This window comes from Cricetulus griseus, chromosome 3 (assembly GCF_003668045.3).
Source record: "Cricetulus griseus strain 17A/GY chromosome 3, alternate assembly CriGri-PICRH-1.0, whole genome shotgun sequence".
NCBI lineage: Eukaryota > Metazoa > Chordata > Mammalia > Rodentia > Cricetidae > Cricetulus > Cricetulus griseus.
The window spans coordinates 123731362-123747025 of NC_048596.1; the positions used below are offsets into that span (position 1 = coordinate 123731362).

At 38.1% G+C, this 15664-nt stretch overlaps 1 protein-coding gene across 2 annotated transcripts in view; it reads left to right on the forward strand.

The window, feature by feature from the left end:
* Positions 1 to 3929: 3929 nt before the first annotated feature.
* Chd2 (chromodomain helicase DNA binding protein 2) overlaps positions 3930 to 15664 on the forward strand; it is a 141226-nt gene continuing 129491 nt past the window's right edge. For both annotated transcript variants that reach the window (XM_027408143.2, XM_035442454.1), the window contains exons 1-4: positions 3930 to 4067; positions 6198 to 6263; positions 6824 to 6909; positions 13555 to 13613. The gene's annotated coding sequence lies outside the window, so the exon portion shown is untranslated. The remainder of the gene's footprint in view (positions 4068 to 6197; positions 6264 to 6823; positions 6910 to 13554; positions 13614 to 15664) is intronic.

The window sequence follows — 15664 nt, forward strand, 5'->3', positions numbered from 1 at the left end:
CATGGTGGCAAAGGCAGAGCTTGCAGGAAAATCCTGCTCCATAACTACAAAGAGCTGGGACAGAACACTAGGAATTGAATTCCAGAACACTGGAATTGAAAACTGTCCTGGGTTTCTGTTCATGGAGAGGAACTGGACTGACAATCTAAAGGAGATTGCTCACAAAGCAGAGAGTTGTAGAGGATGGGATGCAGGGAGAAACGCCATGTTGCTAGTTTTCAGTTTCTTCACTAGCGACCAGAGGAGAAAAAGGTTGGAGTGAGGCTTCGGAGAAGTCTTTGGGAAGGCCTGCTCTGTTTGCAGTGGAGCTGTAAGGTTGCTTCACTGGGAATGGAAGCTGCTATCCTAGGCATACTTACCATCTTCAACTAGAAGCACTTTAGGTATTGTTCAAATCCCTGGAGAACTGTTTTGTGGGACCTTTATTTTCTTATTATGTATTGTTATTATTTAATTTTTGTGTGTGTTTTGCTTGCATGTGTATCTGATCACCACATATATCTAGGACCTGTGGAGGCCAGAAGGTGTTGAATCCCCTGGAACTGAATTACAGATGGTGGTGAGCCATAATGTGGGTGCAGGTAAATGAGCCTGGGTCCTTTGTAATAGCACCAACTGGCCAGGCTTTTGGTGGTGCATACCTTTAATCCCAGTACTCGGGAGGCAGAGGCAGGTGGATCTCTGTGAGTTTGAGGCCAGCCTGGTCTACAGAGTGAGTTCCAGAAATACAGGGAAACCCTGTCTCCAAAAACCAAACAAACAAAAAAGAGCAGCAACTGGTCTTAACCACTGAGCCATCTCTTTAGCATTGTTTTATTGTTTTGAGGCAGAATTTAATGTAGGCAAGACTGGCTTCAAACTCAATTTGTAGCTGAGAATAAACTTGAACTTTTGATCTTCCACCTACTCTCCCACTCCCATTCTTGGATTACAGGCATACAATTCCAAGTACCTTGCTTGGTAGGTTTATGGGGTACTAAGGATTGAATCTAGGGTTCTGAATGCCAGGCAAGCTCTCTACCAATTGAATCACATTGCCAGCACCTTGTGTGATCTTTATTCCATTAAAACATGACAAAACACTTGAAGGTGTTTGTAGCACGAGTTCTAATTGGTCTTAATAATAAAAACCCGGAGTCAGATATTAGGGAGTGAAAGCTGAAAGATCAGAGAAGCAGAATAGCCAGCCACTAGAGCTCTTAACTCTACGAAATCCTCAGACTGAAAAGAGACCAAGTTCCTGTCTCCTCCCCACCTATATTCCTCTCTCTGCCCAGCCATCTCACTCTTGTCTGTTGGTCTATACATTAAGAAGTATAGCCAGTGTGCAGAGAAGTAACCCCAACAACTATACAGATTGCTAGCTCTTACCTAAGTAGCTTATGCTACATTAAATCTAGTCACCTACTGGGCCTTTTGAAATAGGGTCTTACTATGTTGCCCAAGCTGGACTTGAACTGCTGGGTTTAAGTGGATTCTCCCATTACAGCCTCCCAAATATATGAAACTATAGGTTTGTGCCATCACACCCGACTAATGCTTTTTTCCTTGTCATTTATCCTATCACCTATCTGTCTACCTACCTACCTACCTACCTTTCAATCATATATCTCCTTCCTATCTTTCTGTCCTTTAAAAAAATTTAAAAAGATTTATTTATTTTTATTTTATGTGAAGGAATGTCACCATGTATGTGGAGGTCAGATGAGGTCATTAAATCCCCTGGAACTGGAGCTACAGTTGGTTGTCAGCCGCCATGTGGGTGCTGGGAACTGAACCCAGGTCTTCTGAAGAGCAGAGGTTCCCTTGACTGCTGAGCCATCTCTTCAGCCTCAGTCTGTGATTTTTACTCCTTTTTAAAAGAATTTTTTTTTGTATGTGACTTTTCTTCTTTAAGATTTTATTTATTTATTTGCGGTGGGTGGTGGTGGGAGATTTTATTGTTATTAATTTAAAAATTAAGTGTACATTTGTGTCTATGTGGGGGTATGTGCATGTGAGGGTATGTGCTCCTGGAGCTGGAGTTTCTGGTAGCTGTGAGCCACCTGATGTGGGTGCTGGAAAGTGTGAACTCAGGTTCCCTGGAATCGCAGTACATGAGACCTTAATCACTAAACCATCTCTCCAGCCCCATAATGAGTTTTAAGAAAAGATGAGACTAGAGGAGCTAGCCAGATGGTTCAGTTGGCAAAGGTGCTTTGCTGACCAGCAGGATGATTGGAGTAGGAAAGAACTGACTCCTCTATGTTGTCCTCTTATCTCCACATGTAAACGCTGCCACATTCGGATGTGCCTGCACACACAAACACACACACGAGCACTTAAATAAATGTTAAAAAATTAATATAGTGTTTCAGGACAGTCAAGGATATGTAGAAAGACCTCATCTCAACCCTCCAAATTTCAAGGGTGAGCTAGAACTACCTGTGTCTATGCTCAACATTCTTATTGTAATCGACAAGCAAAGACTCAAGAGGCTCTGAGCGTTGTCCCTCTCATCCCAACCCTTGCCAAAATGTTTTTCTCTCTCTCATGGAAACTTATTGCACCTCTCCTTTCTTTTCTGCTGGTCCCTTGCTAAAAGAAACAGTAAATGTCACTATTGATAGAGAACAACTTTTCTTTCCTTAGCTATTGGAGGACGGTTTAAGAAGTTCACTTGTCTTCTGCCTAAAGTTGTTTTTAGGCAGAAATGGGAAGAAGAAATGGAAAAAATGGAGTTTCCTGAGAGGAAATGAAAATTGTTTAGTGTAATTCTCTGATGGAAAGTTGGAGAGGCAGATGTGGTTGTTCACGTTTAAACTACCACTTCAACAAATCACTGCCCAAAAGTGTGGAATCCAGCTCATCGAGAGTATGATGAACCTGGGTCGTTGAGGCCTCAGGACACTGGGTATGCTAATAGATTACCTCAAATAAATGACATACCAAGTCATATATTAGGTTAGGTTATGTGCAGAACGTAAAATCACGGCTCCTGTCTCTGTGACCTGAAGGTAGTTCTGGTTTCTAGGGGAAAAATCCTGAGGACATGGCTGCTTTTCTAAAAGTGAAGGACGCGCAGGGTCTTTGCTTATATTGTCAATTATGTCATCTATGCTTCACCCCTCTGTCTTTCTTTGAGCACGAAAAAAAATCTGAAGTCAGAAATAGCGAAGCCTAAGCTTTTAACAAGCCCAGCCTTTGCTTACCCTGTACCAGAAACACAAGAACTAGCTATGAAGAGACCGCACTGCGGAGCAGAAAGCTACGTCTCTCCTGCAAACCCAAAGGTTTCATCATCTGCCAATCGCAGGCCGGGACTTCTCAGCCGAAACGCCCACGGAACATGATTGGCACAAAAACAGTCCTCTTGTCGCAGAAAAGGTGGAAGAGGTGGGATTAGAACTGACCAATAGTGTGCTATAAGATGCTGGCGGGGCGGGAGGAAGGCACCAACCAGAGTGCCTGCGGCCGCTCCGGGAAGCGATGGCAGGAAGCTGGCTCAGCCAATGGCCACGGCGGGCGGGTGGCGGCGCGCGTGCGCATTGGGGGTCCCGGAGCTGCAGGCGGGAGGTTGGGGGAGGGGAGCGAGCTGGAACGCCGCGGAGCTTCTGCCGCCGCCGCAGCCACCGCCGCAGCGAAGAGGCCATGTTGTGTGGTGTGTGGGGTGGGTGGGGGGGAGGAGGAGGAGGGAGTAAAGCCGAGCGAGGAGACGGGAGAGACACCACACACGGCACAAGATGGCCGGAGAGGCAGCAGCAACCCGAGCTGTCAGGCGGCCCGCCGCGGCCCATGGGCTCGGGGCTGCGCTGAGAGTAGCTCCCGGGCGTCCCGGAGGGCTCCGGGAGAGCGAGGAGGCCGCGGCTGAGCCGAGGCGGCCGCGCGCGGGTGCGGGAGCCCGCGGCATAGGAGCCCGGGAAGGCCGGGCCCGCGACGCCTGTGGCTCCGCTGCGGCAGGGGCTGTGCTGGCGGTGCGCGTGGCCCGGAGGCGGCCGGTGCAGTGGGCGGGAGGCTGCGGCGGTCGACCCGTCCTGGAGACGCAAGGAAGAACGAGCCGATGGCTCTGGCGGCCGCGCTTCGATCCGGTGAGTTGCTCCCCTGCTCCCTTTATTGTCCTTTGTCCTTGGGAGGAAAAGCACGACGTCCTTGAGCGCGGGCGGGAGGGGCGGCGGGGTAGTTGCCGGTTCTCCACTCTCAGCCCCGGGCGCTGCGGCCGAGGGCCGAAGCCACCCGTGCAGTGGTCGGGCATCGCGTTCCCTCTGCACACCCAGACGGGCGCCGCGCTGCCTTTCCGAGCCTGCGGGGAGAGGGCGGCGGCCGTGCCGTGGAGTTCCGGCCTGCTCCGGTGAGTTATTTTGCTACTTAGTGTGAGATAACAACAATCCTCCAGAGACGGTCTCTTAAAAATCTCTTCCGGTGAGGTGGGCACCCATATTCGGGTTCGGATTTGAAAGAACAATGGAACCTCTCACTTCGCTTAAACCATAATAAAACTTGTCTTTTTCCCCCCATCCCTGTTGGGTGTTGGCTTTTAACTCTTTCCGAGCTGTTTTTGAAAACCGCTGTTAGTTTTCTCGATGCAAAGGTATCTTTTTACTGCTTGGTAAACGTCTGTGACGTTTGTTGCCTTTTACAAAAGGCAAGTTACTGGAGTGCCTCTGGTATTTCAAAAATGACGACGGCAACAAGGCTGTTTAATGGAAGTAGATTTGATAATTACGGTACTGGGTGATGACGTTTTATGAATACAGCTTATTTTAACCGAGTATTTTTGCCAAGACCATTTGACATCTTGATATTTGAACGTAACTAAACTGTTGGATACTTTCTTTTAAATGAGCGGAAAGAGCCGTTATCAGTAACTTCTCACACCTGAGTCTTAAAACGTAATTGAGTCAGTTTCTACCCTTTAAAAGTTAAAATTCATCTCGTTTTTTTGTGAAGAGAATGTATACTATTATAAACCGTGATCGAAAAACTTTTCTAAAGGAATATGGTAATACAACAGTTCTTCGGGAAGTTACTTTCCATAGTGTAAATAGTGAAGTAGGACTGTCCGTGATGGGAGATGAAGAGGGGCCATATTTGTTGCATGTATTAAGTCGAGATGTGCTTAAAAACGGAACATTATTGAAAAAAAAAACAGTTCTAACGAAAACCGAAGTTTTCTGCATACTCATTTAAAGATACGTGAGGTAATTCAAGTTTAATTGTTGGAAAAGCAAGCTCGGAATGCATAGACCTTTGTGTATTTTTGAATATATTTGTCTTTATTCTGCAGAGCCCTAGTACTGTAAAGGTGAAGAACTGCGTAAAGACAGTGTTGGGGAGACTTACGTAGCATATCTAAAATCAAAGGTTACGGGTAGATTAGACCAATTTCATAAGGTATTTCCAGTTAAAAAACAATTGGAATATCTTTTATAGGGTAGTGTATGTTACATCAGTTGCGCATACCTTGATTTCACAGAACTCAAGTGCCAATTTTGTTTTTTCAAACGAATGCTTTGAAATTTTTTATCACTGAAAGTGGAAGAGATTGGGAAATAGTAATTTTTCAGAATCCTTTTTGAATAGTAAAATGTAAAAATAGCAGTTTAATGTCATATCTTTCATGATAAATTTGATATTAGAAAGACAAAATATTCTGGACCCTGGTATGGAATTGAATGAAGGTCATAGATACCACAAGTTTTAGATCTGCTTAAAAGACAAAACTAATAATCCCATTTGGTGAGATCAAATAGCGTGTAGTTTAAAATTTAAAGTAACCAGTGGCCATTTTAAGTTCACTATTTTCTCCTGAAGGAGTTGAATTTTAATGCTTATAATTGTAAAAGGTGTTTGTAGATGGTAAAGCAAAATTTAAGACGGCATTTTCTAAACATTGCCATGTTTTCCTTTGTTTTTGTTTATTACTTGATTTTTAAAAAGGGAAAAAGGAAAGCAAATTGATAGTCATTTGTATTTTCTGTATTATGGACGACAATGTTTTAAACCCCAGTATTTCTCAGTACAATTCCAAATGAGGAAAACAAAGACTGCTAGACATTAAAGATAAGAATTAACTGCAGCCATAAATGTGCAGGTTGTGTCACCCCAGTTTTGTACTTGGATCTTGTCATTGGAATATTTTTCTTTCATCATATCCAGTCTTTGGCCAAGAAATCTTTAAAAATCAAAACACTTAAATCATTTTTCTTTTTTTTTTTAAGGTAACGTACAAGATTATATTTAGTGTGATTGCTGATGATTCTGAATAAATACAGCTTTTATCCCAGGTAAGATTGGTAAATATGTTGGTTAGACATAAATTTAACTTGTTAGGTTTTTGTTTTGCCTTTTTGGTAACTTATTTCTAGCATTCAGTTAATATTTATGATTCTAAAGTGATTATGAATATATATATATATATATATATATGAAATATAAAAATCTTGAAGAGCTCCTTTTACTGACTGACTAAAAGAATATTCGTATAGCCATTGTAATATAATGTAATGTACCTTTCTATACCTTAAAATACTGCAAGTCTTTTAAGGCTTTGTTTAATTTTGGTAACAAGATTTTGCGGCCAGACATGGACCAAAGATGTTTTTTCCCCTTTCACCTCTTTAAGATAACCATGTAAATTATTTTAACATTTTAAGTAAAGAAATTTATTAAGAAATTTGAATAGTTTGCAATTTAAACTAAATAGATTTTAGAGATCAGTATTTGAAAAGTTAGCTTTAAGCATTGATAGTAGTTATTGTTCTGTATAAAGTTTTAAAACATTTCTAGTTGTTACTGATTTCTTCATCAGTAAGTTGTTTAGAATATTATTTGTTTTCTCCAAAAGGTGTGCCATTTTGAAGACTGAGATGATAGAGTTTTATCTTAAGAATAAAGGAGAGCCCTTGGGAAATTCTGTATTTTATATAGCAAGTAAGTTCTTTTAACTATCATATTTGAATATTTTCCAACAATTTCATAGAAAAATATCACTAAAATTTGACAGAGACACGTGAACTGTTTATATAAAAATGACAAAATATCCTATTTTTACCCTTAGCCAAAGCACTTTTGTGTTGACTCTTAACAGTTGGTACCTGTAATTTATATCATCGCAGTATAATTTATATCAATGCATACACTTATATCCAGTACTAAGACATTTGTTTTTCCCAATAAAATGGCATTTGCCTATACGTGATGGTTAAATAATGCCATGTTAAATTAGTTCTGTTTTTACAGTCTGAAAGATATATTACTTAGCTCCTTTCCCTCCTCCTGTCGTGCAGCAGTGTCCTAAAATTTTATAATTATTGTTCCCTTGCTTCTTGAAATAATTTCAAGCATATAAGGTTTTGGGTTCAGCATACCATGAATCAAATGCATTAATACCTTAATAGGTGAACATTAAGGTGAATGAAGAAAATGTACTACTAGTATATGTAAAGAAATAAATCTGCCCATATAAGTTTGAATCCAGAAATAATGGTCAATGATATTTTTAAGTGATTGGCCAGAGAAAATATGTAATAATAAAGTGATGCCTTGGGAAATAAAACAAAACAGACAAAACCAAGTAACTAATTAAAATGAGGGCACATTTACTTATATCTTAGGAATCTATGGAAAATTAAGTTTGTGTCAAATAAACTTAATTGTTTTGATTCAAATAGGTAATAATTTTTATTGTGTTCATGTAAGCTTAATGAAGTATTTTTGAAGTTTGTTCAGGTTTATATTATTTATACACAAGAAAAAGACTTTAAAAATTTGTAACTTTTCAATGATAGAATATACACAAAAGTCTCTTTAGTCTTATATTCCTATAACAGATGCCAAAATTAGGATTTCCACTTTGCCATGGATAGAATGTGGAGTTGGCATTTGTTGAATACAGTTTTGGAAATTGAGAATTAGCTGTTTTGTATGACGCTGTCAGAAGTTAAGTCTAAATAGACAATATGTTCATGATGGCCTTATCTGAGGTAAAAAGTAAACAGCTTATGGTTAGAAATTTTAAATGAAATGAATTTTAAGCTTTTTTCACTTTAATAACCGATGTAGTAATTGCTAAATTAATTTCTAGCCTTTCAGAGACCAAAATAAATGGTTAAGTTACACTTTATGAAGAACATGCATTATTATCTTAATGATAGTGCTTATATTCAGTGTGTGAATAGTTATTTGACTAACAGAAAAGTATTGGCACATGAGGGCAGTTGTCAGATACTGTATTATGCAGATGGGAGCATGTGATTTACTAAGGTATATGCCATAGATGTGCTCTATTATATAAGCAAGGTAAGTATTTTGTCAAGTATTTTCTACTTAAGAACAAGTTCTTTAATTCTTAAAAATCTCAGATCTAATTGTGTTTATGTTGGAACATACTTAGTGTTTTCATAACTTGGGAGGGTTTTAATACACTAAAAGATTAAAAGAAGCTGTGTTTTTGGATCATGACACTACATTTATAGTTTTGAGTATATGACATAGGTAATTATAATGTAAATTTTCTATATCTTTCAGTTTTCTGACCAGTTTCTTGACGATCTAAACATTTGGGTTGTTAACAAATTAATTTATGTTTCTACTTTGACATTTTATTGTTGAATCAGATGTATGTGATGATTCAGCAATTAGGGTGCTCCACCCATAATGTCAATAGGCTATATAATCTTGACTTTTATTCTGGAGTCTTGCGGCTTTTCATTTGTGTGAAGGGTTTAGAGTTCATAGCTTTCATCTCTATCTTAGCTCTTAAATTTCGTGATTAAAAATAATCCCAAGGAGTATCTTTTTCTTTTTCCATTGCATAATGGGTATTATTTCTGTTGTGAAACTATTAATAAAACAGGACAATTGCCTAAATAATTTTGATGTATTCCAAAATATTCACAATGTAAATGCAGATACTGGAAATGTAATGAAGTATGAAATTGAGCCTGAAAATGTGGCTCCTTTGGTAGAGGGCTTTCTTAGCATGCACAAAGCCCTGGCTTCAGTCCCTAGTACTGCATAACACTGGTTGGTTGTGTACATTTCTAGTCCTACCCTTAGGAAGTTGAGGCTGGCATATCAGATGTTCAAGGTCAGCTATTTGACCCTGCCTCAAAAAAAGTTGTCTTTAAACAGTGAAGATTTAGGATTATTCTATGAAAGCATTTAAAGTTTTTTCTAGTTTAATACATATATTTAATGCATGTATTTTCATGTTTACAGCTGACCATGATTATAAGATTTGTAGATTATATCTTCCATGTTTTCTTCTTTTTTTGATGTTTTATTCTTAATAATAGTAAAAATAATTTTAAGTAAAAATATTTCTGCATTTCAAAGGTAAATAATTACATCTCATGAATTTGTTCCCCTTGTAGGTTGAATTCAAAGTTTATATTCAATTTGGTTATTTTTGCTCTAATTAACAGTTTTAATATTTTTGCTTGTTTCTGCATTCTTGTTTCCTTTGTTAACTCGTCCTTGTACATGGTAGAAAAATAGTAACTGAGCTATCCCCAGCCTTTTTATTTTAAAAAACTGCATTTATGTACTTTTGTGAACATGGGGGTGGGGCAGTCCTTAGGAATTGGCTCTTCAACGTGGACTGGCAGACTTGGCATCAAAGCACAGCTAAGCTCTGAGCCATCAATTTTTTTTTTTTTTTTCCCTCATGACAGGGTTTCTTTGTATAGCCCTGGCTGTCATGGAACTTGCTCTGTGAACCAGGCTGGCCTTGAACTCTCAGAGATGCAACTGCCTCTGCCTCCTGAGTGCTAGGATTAAAGGCATGTGCCGCCACCTCCTGAGCCATTTTGGTGCCATATTTTTGAAGCAGGATCTTAACTGTGTAGAACAGGCTGCCATTGAATGTAAGGTAGTAGTGATTCTGTATTAGCCTTGAAAGTACTGGGATTACAGATGCCAGCCATCACGATACCCTAAATTTAAGAATATATGCATCTTTTGTGATAGGTGACCTGATTTGTGCGTGCGTGCGTATACATCTGTGTTTTTTTTTTTTTTTCTTTTGTTTGAGACATGGCTTCTCTGTATAACAGTCCTGGCTGTCGTGGAACTCACTCTGTAGACAGGCTTCCCTGAACTCACAGAGACCTTCCCTGCCTCTGCTTTCCCTCCTGAGTCCTGGCATTAAAGGGTGTGGTACCACATTTCTTTATTTCTTTTTCCAATTTTTGGGGGGTAGGGGGAGACCTGTATTTTTAAAAAGGCATTTCTGATGTTAGGGTTTATACATTACATTAGGTCTGTGCTTCAGGAAATATTTTTTTACCTTAACTTATTAATTATTTGTGTTTGCAAATTTGAATTGGAAGGTGAGAGGACAACTTGAGTAGGCGTCTTTCACCTTGTGAAAGATTTAAAATTTTTATGGGAATGAGTGTTGTGCTTGTATGTATGTATTTGCACTGTGTGCATGCCTAGTGTACTCATGTCATAGGAGGTTGTTGATTCTCTGGAACTGGAGTTAAAGATGGTTGTGAGTCATCATTTGGGTAATGGGAACCAAAGGCTATTTTCTCTGAAAGCAGTAAGTACCTTAACTACTGAACCACCTCTTCAGCCACAAGAATTAAATGGTTGATGTGTACCAGTAATCATAATCCTTTTAATTCAGATTATCAAGGTGGTTTTAAAATATATGCTTTATGTTTGTGTATTTTTCTCTTTTGAGATAGTTTCCTTAGTCCTTAGTTATCAACCATCATGTCTACTTTTATGATTTATTTTAAAGCAGCTTTCTTTTTTTAAAAAAATATTTATTTTATTTGGATTGGTGTTTTCAGGCAAGTATACCTGAGTAAGGGTAAGGGTGTCAGACTTGTAGTTGCAGACAGATGTTAGCTGCCAGGTGGGTGGGTGCTGGAAATTGAACACAGGTCCTCTGGAATAGTACTCAGTGCTCTTAACCACTGAGCCATCTCTCCAGCCCCTTAAAGCAGTTTTCTTAAGAAACGCTAATTAATGTCTTTGTTTACTTGTTTTCTTGGGACTTAGGCTGGACAGAGGTTACCAGGAAGAACCTTTTGCTTACCACAGTACACAAATACCTCTCACTATCCTATCTTTCTAAACATTCTCTAGAGTTCACTGTTCTTAGATTTTAATGTTTAAGTGTTCAAGGGATTAAGAAGCAACAAAGTGTTCTTGACTTTTACTGTCAAAGGGCCAGCATTGTATGCTTATATTCCCTAAAGTTTAATTTTTGGTCTCAAAGTACATTTTAGAATGTGTGAGATAGGTAGGAATTTGACTAAACTGAACTGGACCCTCATCCCATTTTGAAGGGTGACAAAAATACTACATACTACTACTTCCTCAATTTTGGGTAGATTTCATCAGTGTTAATAATTTCACTCTGATGTAAAGTGAGATCAAAGACCCTTTTTTGGTGGTTTCAAAACCTAAACATTTCTTGGACTGGTGTGTGACTTAATCATAAACGTACTACTAAGGCACTATGAGGGATTTCTCTTAGAAATCTTTGAAACACTTTTTTTTTAAAAAACCAAGATTTCTTAATCATTTTCTACCCCTTTAGCCCTAAATCACTTTATTGTTTACTTTTTATGATACTAATTTGAACCGGGGACCTTGTTTGCTAGGGAGCCTTCTGCACTGTCCAGCATCTCTTGCCCTGAGTAAATTTAGTTTTCTCCTGTGTTAAGATTTGACGTTGCTCAAAAACCCTCTTCTGTTAAGGTAGATTACACTAGAGGAAGTTTAACAATTTTAAGATTATTGCTATGCTCTGTTTTCTTATGAAGGTATTTAGTATCTACTTTAATAGTAACTTTTAAACAGATTCTTGCTATATCTTGATTATGCTTTACAAAAATGAATTTAGATTTGATAAACAGGGCACTTGCAAACAATTCCTAGGAAGTTAGTTTGATAGCTTAGTTTAAGTATTAAACTAGGTTTTTTTTGTTTGCTTTTTTTTAAATCTTAAATTGCTACAATTCCATATTAAGCTTTTAAAAAGTTTTATGTGTTTGTAGATCAGAGAAAACTTGTGTAAGTAAATTCTCTTTTTCATAGGAATTCCTATCAGCTTCCTTGTCAGCAAGCATTTTTACCTGGTGAGCCAACTCACTGTCTCTTTTTGGTGGAGACATAGTCTCCTATATCTAACCCAAGCCATGATCTTTCTGGTTCAACTCCCTGAGTCCTGAGATGACAGTAACTTTCAAACAGTAGTTTTGCATATTTTTATTTATTTTTGTTAACATATGAGGGTCTCCCATATGTTAAGTGCTATAGCACTTAGTTATACCTCTTAATAGGTTTTCTGCCTGTCCCCCAGTAATGTTTCTCTACAGACTCAGTAAGCCAGATCAAGCCAAATTGGAAAAGTATAACATCAGGTATATTGAGCAAGGCAGCTATCAAGCAGGTTCACGACGCCTGAGAAGTCATACCCCCAAACTAAAGTGGAGATTTTATAGGTTATAGGCAAGGGGTGATGACATGGCCACCATAAGCTGGGTTTGTGTCCAAGTATGGTCAAAGGCCAAGCACTTAGGCAGGCAGGAATTTGAGCTGCTGGCAACTTCAGCGGAGGAAACTGTTAATAGCTGCCAAGAATGCAGAACTGGGCTTTTTGGCACCTTTCCTTTGTTAGGAGACTCTATGCAGCAGGGTTTAGGACCAGGCTTGTAGAGCCCAGAGGCTCCAGCAGAACAGCTGTCTTATTTTGTGATTTTTGTAATCATATAAAACCAAGACAAATGAAAACCCATCCTTATTTCAGAAAGTATTTGAGATATGAGTATTTCCCATATTTAGTTATGAGGAATTTATGTCAGTAACTTAATGAGAAGTCCTGATAAATCAACTGCATATATAAGAATTAGTGTTAGTGTTGGAGAAATGGCTTGGCATTTAAGAGCCTGTATCTTGGAGGGGACCTAGTGTGGTTTTCAGCACTTATGCTTCTTGTAACTCCAGCTCCAGAATATCCAGTGCCCTCTTCTGGACTTGTACAGATGTGCACACAAACACACACACACACACACACACACACAGACATAGAAAGTTTTCAAAATAAGTCTGTTAATCAAATAGTATAGTTGATAGTAATTTGAAATGATGGCTAAGGTAACATTTTATTTAGAAATATGTACATGATTATATTATGTTGTTTCTAGCATATGATAAACATTTTGAAGTAATATGGTAATAGGGATAAAATGATATTGGAGATAAGTAGTAAAGCTTTTCTTTGAAAGACTTAAAAGTTAATTAGACGGGAGGCCAGAATATGGATTAATTCTGTACTGTTAACTTGTATTCTCTCTATCTTCAACTCTGGATATTCACGAAGGACCTCAATAAATACTCCTTTTGGAGTTCTTGGACTGAGACCTAGGCTTGTAATTTTAGCAACTTGTTCTAGAAGTTGGCTTCTGTACTACCACATTTAAAATCTTGTCACAATTAATTATAAATGGATTAATCCATTTATAAACTGTATTTCTTGGTCTGTTGGTTCCTTAGACAGTATTGCAGTTGTGATACAGTCATAGGATTTAATAAAATCTATTCTGTCTTTTGCAGAAATGTGGATCTCCAGATGGAATGAAAGACCTATACCATAGACATTGTTGAATCATTTAGTAAGTCTTAATCTACTTGTTGGGTTTGATTTTTAAATTTAAGTGTCACTGGAAATTTTTAAGTTACGGATTTGGAGTTGTAAGCTTTATCAAGGCTGTAAACAGTGTAGGAAAATCCAATAATGGTTAGATGTGTGAAGTTTATTCTAGAGACATGGTTTCATTTGACTATTTATCCTTGGTGGACTTGGAATTCATTATGTAGATCAGGGTAATTTAGAACTAAGAGATCTGCCTGCCTCAGCTTCCTGAGTGCTGGGATTAAAGACGTGCCATTACAATGGGGGTCAGAAATTAAAACATTAAGACCAAGAAACCCATTTGGACATCCTGAATTTGGGTGTCCCTTGAGTTTGGAAAGTTTCTTTTTCTTCCAGCATACCTGTTATACTGTGATACCGGTTGCTTTCACATTAGTTTCATAGTTGAGAATACTTGTAATGAAATAGATTCATATCCTAGAGTGTTTACAAGTCTGGCCTCCAAAGAAAACAGACCGTGGTTCTAGTGTCTGTGCTACTTTTTTTTTTTTTTTAATATTTTATTTATTTATTAGGTATACAACATTCTGCTTTTATGTATATCTGCACACCAGAAGAGGGCACCAGTACTCATAACAGATGGTTGTGAGCCACCATGTGGTTGCTGGGAATTGAACTCAGGACCTCTGGAAGAACAGCCAGTGCTCTTAACCTCTGAGCCATCTTGCCAGCATGGGTCTGTGCTACTTCTATGATGTAGAACTTACAAACCTTTTGGTTCTCTCTTTACAATAGAAATTAATTTTAATTGATTTCCAGTTGTAATTGGTTATGATAAATGTACTCTGAACTTAAACTTCAAGATTGAGAATTTTGCCTTATTGATATAGAAATTGGTATTTGATATGTGTTATAATTACCACTACTGTGAAATAGTTTTTGTAATTCCAAACCTAGTTAAGTAGTGGAAAAGAGAAAAACGAGAAGGTTGTTATAAATCATTTTGAATGAACTGCCAAAAGGATTTATTCATTGGCAACAAACATTTAAGATGACTGCTGTTTGATAGGAGTATAATATTTGGAAATATAGATTCTGAGTGTCTTTTTTTCTGTTATTGCTACTTGAGATTGCAGTGGCTGATAAGACCTGCAAAACAAGGTTTTTGTTTTTCCTGAGGGAGAGTGAGTAGACCCAAAATTTGCCTAATGCACTAGTTACTAGATTCTTGTGTGATTACACTTAGAGATGCCTGGCACATTGTACCTATTTAGTAAGTATTTGTTCATTTATTGTGTTAGTGCCACTTTTATTAAACATTATCAGCTAGTGCTTTGGGTCTAATGAAGGCAAAATGGAATTCATTATTAAAAACACGAATGTAAAAAACAACAAAAAAAAACCCCGAAACATAACAAGAAAAAAAAAAACATAAATGTTAAGCTGGGCAGTGGTGGCCCAGGCCTTTAATCCCAACACTCCGGAGGCAGAGCAGGCTGATCTCCGAGAATTGAGGCCAGCCTGGTATACAGAGTGCCAGGATAGGCTCCAAAGCTACACAGAGAAACCCAGTCTCGAAAAAAAACAAAACAAAAAAAGTGTTAAATAATGTATGTGTGCTTGAAAGCTAAAATTTTGACAAAGTAAAAATTAAAAGTAAATGTACAATCCTTCCCCCATACCCACTGTCTTTATCTTGGTTTTGTAATTAGATTATAAAGACACAGAAAAGATGACTTTTGCTTTATCATATTTGACCTCATCTTTTCATTGATGAAGATTGGCTAGTCTTTTTGAAATGATTTTACTATTTTATACCTATCTTATTAAGGTCCTATCTTATTTAAGGTCCACACTTTCTGCTCCATATGTTTTTCTTTGCTATTAAAACTGGTAAAGATACGATATTCATGGTGCAGAAGCCTATAATCCTAGCACTTGGGAGGACAGGAGCCAGATGTTCAAGGTCATTCATTCTTGGTCTCAGACTGAGGCTTCTATACTGGGTAGACAAAAACAAAAACAAAAAGGTAAAGCTAGTTGAAACAGAAGTAAAGAACTGCTTCATTT